Here is a 5,189-nt window from a genome sequence, read left to right as displayed (position 1 = left end):
ACCAACCAAGTCTTGATTCGATAGTTATTAAAAGGCTAAATTCTTAGATAGTTCTTTAAACTGGCACCAGTCAGTCACTTCAACTTTGCTAGTAACCAGACAAAAATATTGCGTCAGTTTCAAAAAGATTGACACTATTTTCTTATTAGTTTTGTATACAATTGAAATCAAGTATGCTCGATTTTCCGGGCTCGAGTGGTAGCTTAAGACCGAGTTCAGGCAAGGTCGAGTTCGAGCTCGATGAACCAAACTCAAGCTCGAAGTCACAGTGCAATGCCCGAGGATCTAAGTGCTAGAGAGACATCGGAGCCGAGCTCAGGCTCGAAGGTAGAATAAGAGGCTCGAAGACATAAGTGCTCGAGGAACACCAGAACCGAGTACGACCAACTCCGAGACAGTGCCGTTATGAGTTTGTTACAGAAGGATAAGATTCCCGCCACGTCCCCAAGATCGTGGCGTAAATTCCGGAATGGATATGTACGAATTCGTACTAGACGGTTATACAGCTGTCCCAATAATATTCTTTACTAAATATAGGAATATACCTTATTTAAGGTTCCCCTATTATGTAAAGGGGATCCCAGTCATTCGTAACAACACACAATCACTGAGAAAAGAATATACTCTCTACCTTTTCGCTTACTGTCCATCAGCATTGTCCTTTAGCTCTATTGTTCTTACTTTACTTTTATTACTTTATTGCTCTTAGCCCATCTCGAGGTTACCGTCTAGAGGTCCCCACTGTCAAGTAATATTGGTCTGATTCAATGTTTTAAAAGGCGGGGGTGTGAGGCGAGGCGTTTTACCCTGACGAGGCGAGGCGTAAGCCCTGAGACATGGGGCGTAAGTCCCACGGACCTTGAAATTTTACTAATTTCAAGAATTTTAGGATAGCATAAAATGAAAATTAATTATAAAAATTATATTAAAATAATAAAATTATAACAAATAATATATTTAAAATATTAATAAATTATAATTCAACTATCAATAATACGAAAAGTATGACATATATCATAATGTGCAAATAGTTGCAATGTCGTTACAACTCAAGCATCAAAACTAATGTATTCGATACGAAATCTTATATGTATCTCTTAAGGAGTAATGAATCTTGAAAGAATTTTGATATTATAATTTGATATTTTTCTTAAAATACTCCTTTTATTTAATGCTTTCTATTTTTGAAGAGAGTTTTTATAAAAACATAATTCACAATTTAAATATGATTCTCAAGCATCATTCATTTTTAAGTTTCAACAAGTTAATAAAGTGACACATAATTCACCATACAATACCATGATAACTAATTATTTGTACATAGTTACTAGCTAATATTGAGCTATTAAATTAATAAGTATGTATCTCGTAAAAGTGAAAAAATAATAATTAGAAAAATAATTATAAAAAAAATTATGGACTATTATATAGTAAAGACATAACAATAGTTAATAAATAAATACTTTTAAAATGAAAGATTTATTTAAAATTTACTATCATAGTAGTCTTAGTGGATAACGTGCAATAATTTTTATTTTAATTGTGACAAAACTCCCAACTTAACAATTTATACTTAGGAAAAAAGTAATTTTGAGTAGTGAACGATTTATTAAGAAATTTGAAGATTTACAAGGTTAGTTACATACAATTGCATAAAGTTCTATTAGGCGAGCCCAGTATGCTGGGCGTTGGGCGTGTCCGGGGCATAAGCCCCGATGGCTGAGGCGTAAGTCTCACGGAACTAAGCTCCACACATAACTCCAGGGGCGTTTTACAAGTGCTCCGCCCCGGGGCGAGTCCCGGGCGAGTCCCAATTCTGCCTTTTAAAACAGAGGTAGTAATCAAGGAGAAAAGACACGTGGTGGAAACTAGGACGACTTCTTTAAATTGGAGAAAAATGGTAAAGAAGTGGGTTCCTTCTATTGACATACACTACTAGAAATCCGCCTAAAAGCGACCGCAAAAAGCGACCAGTGTTGGTCGCTTATTGGCTAAAAAGCGACCAAACGGACATGGTAGCTATATTGATGGTCTCTTTTATTTAGGGACCAAAGTTGGTCGCTAATTAGCGACCAACTTTGGTCTCTAAGCTAAATGGACCAAATATTCCGGATATTGACTATAGAGACCAACTTTGGTCGCTTTATTAATTTAATAATATAAATTTGGCGACCAAAGTTGGTCTCTTAATATAAAATACTTTATTTATTTATTTATTATTAATCATTAAGAAGCGACCAACTTTGGTCTCTAATCCAAATATTATATTTTAAAATCTGGAAACTAGAGACCAGGGTTGGTCGCTTTTTTATTCAATAATTTATTTATTTTATTAAACTAGCGACCAACTTTGGTCCCTAAATACATGAATTTAATTTATTTTTTATACTTTAGCGACCAACTTTGGTCGCTATATAACCAGAAATTTTATTTTTTTAACGAAATAACGACCAAGTTTGGTCGCTTCTTGTAGAAATCTGGGTAAGTAGCGACCAACGTTGGTCGCTATTCTCCAGAAATTTATTTTTTTTGAACGTGAAAAGCGACCAATGCGACCNGCTAAATAATTTTCTCTCCTCCATTTCCAAGTACCTCTTTTCTTTGAAAATTATCTTTGCAGTTAGTTGAGAAAGAAAAAACCGAATAGAGAAGAGAGAGGGACGCCATTGACGAAGGAGAGAAGAAAAAGAAGAGAATTGGGTTTTAAATTTTGTGAAAAAGACAATAATGCCCCTCCTATTAGTGTATGGTTTATTTGCTGGTGAGGACATTTAGGTCAAAATAAATATGTATACAATGCTAACCTACTACAATATATGTAGTAGGTTAGCAAAACCATATATATATATATATATATATATATATATATATATATATATATATATATATATATATATATATNATATATATATATATATGGGTTTTGCTAACATACTACATAGTTGTAGTAGGTTAGCATTGTATACATATTTTCTTTTCCTAAAATACCCCTTACACAATATCACCCATTAGTAAATGAGATGGATATTTTTGTCTTTCCACCAAAACCTAAGCCTAGTTTCTATTTTTCCTTTTCTTCCTTACACGTTGCTCTCCTCCTCCGTGAAGAAAAGCTTGAGGCATCTGAATGTCTTATCATTTTTTTGTTTTCTATCTTCTTAATTTTTAGATTAGTTTCTACAGAATTTAAGATTGAATTCTTTAGATTTAGTGCGAATATTGTGGATTCATTATAATCNTGAAATTTTGGACTTAAGGAATTGCAGGTCTGCAGGTTTCGCATTTCCCAAACATTTTTCGCAATTACCAGGATTGTTCGCATTTCCCAAACATTCTTCGCAATTCCCAGGTTTGCATTTCCCAAACATTTGTCGCAATTCCCAAGCCTGTTCGCATTTCCCAAACTTTCTTCGTCAATTCCCATGTTCGCAATTCCCAAATCATTTTCGCAATTCCCAAGCATGTTCGCATTTCCCAAACTTTCTTCGCAATTCCCATGTTCGCAATTCCCAAACCATTTTCGCAATTCCCAAGCCTGCTGGGTTCGCAATTGCGAACCCATGTTCGCATTTTCCACATCTGAGACCTTCAATTTTTCATACTTAGACGAATTTTAACCCTCTTTTCTTCATTCTTTCAAAGCCCAAACTCCATAGGCGATTTTCCAAGAAACCTATCTTCTCCAAATCATTTGTATGTCAATTTTTACTTAACTTCTTCAATCTTTAACATCATTAGACATGTTTTCATCTTAAAATCAAGGATTTCCATGGGTGAAAATGAGGATTTTGGGTAGAACTTAGGTTTTCTTAAAATTGGGGATTTGGACCTCCATTTGAGGTCCGATTTCAAAACAAAACATAGATATGAACTCGTGGGGGAATAGGTAACCGGGTTTTGGTTCGAACCTCGGGTTTGGACCACGTGGGCCCGGGGGCATTTTTGGAATTTTTGGGAAAAACTTGGGAAAAATTAATTTTTATGCATTCAAATTGATTCATATAGTGTTTATTAAAGTAATTGAACAATTTGTGATTAGATTCGAGCGAATTGGAGGTGGAAGCGCAAGGTAAAGCGATAGTTGAGGATTAAGTGGATTTCAAGGCTTTGAGGTAAGTGTTTGGTTTAACCCTAGCTTGAGGGAATAGGAGTTGATTCTTGTTGCTAATTGCTATGTGATCGAGTACGATGTATAGGCATGGTGACGAGTATCTATACATTGGTGTCTAGCATGACCGTGAGTCCTTATAATGTGATTATCATGGCTTGGTTGTGAACTCCGTGTTTATTGGAGGATTTCTATATGTTGTGAATAACATGTGAACGGTGATATGATCATTTGATCCTAGGAGCATTGGCTCGAATTGTGATACGAATATTGAAAGTATATGAAATGACTTGAATTTGTGGAACGTTGGCTCAAGATGGTAGAGTGGATTATAAGATAAGAAAAGTAAGAAAGAGAAAGCGTTGTTGATTATTCCCTTGCCGGGACGTTTGGTTGAACTTGTTGGTTTCTTTCCCTTGCCGGGATTTTTGTCAAATATTTGCTTATTTTTTTATGCCTCTTAATCGTGACTGTTGTTTTGGGGAGTCAGACTGTTAAATGATGTGGATCGGGTTGCGCGCCGCAACAAAGATATTGAGGATCGGGTTGCACGCCGCAACAATAATATGTGAGGATCGGGTTGCGCACCGCAACAATGATACATGATAAATGATGTGGGTCGGGTTGCACGCCGCAACAGTGGTATTTGTGGATCGGGTTGCACGCCGCAACAATGGTAAATTGTGGACCGGGTTGCACGCCGCAACAGTTATTGATACCATGTGTTTATATTGAGTATTGTTTTCCTTGTTCATTGTGAATCTAAGCTGCTTTAGTTTGTTACTCGGGATTACTGTTACTATTGTTATCTCCCCACGGCATGTTTCCCCCTCCCATATTGCTAGTTGTTTGGTATTTTGTTTCCGTTGTATATTTATAACTGCACAGGTTTATGTGGTGTCCGGTCTAGCCTCGTCACTACTTCGCCGGGGTTAGGCTAGACACTTACCAGCACATGGGGTCGGTTGTGCTGATGCTACGCTTCTGTGCATTTTTGCACAGGTCCAGGTTCTGAGGAGCAGCAACAGCATTAGTACGGGAGCAGGCTTTCATTATCACGAGACCGAGGTAGCCTTGCAGG

Source organism: Nicotiana attenuata, unplaced genomic scaffold, assembly GCF_001879085.1.
Source record: "Nicotiana attenuata strain UT unplaced genomic scaffold, NIATTr2, whole genome shotgun sequence".
NCBI lineage: Eukaryota > Viridiplantae > Streptophyta > Magnoliopsida > Solanales > Solanaceae > Nicotiana > Nicotiana attenuata.
Note: the sequence above shows the minus strand (reverse complement) of the source record.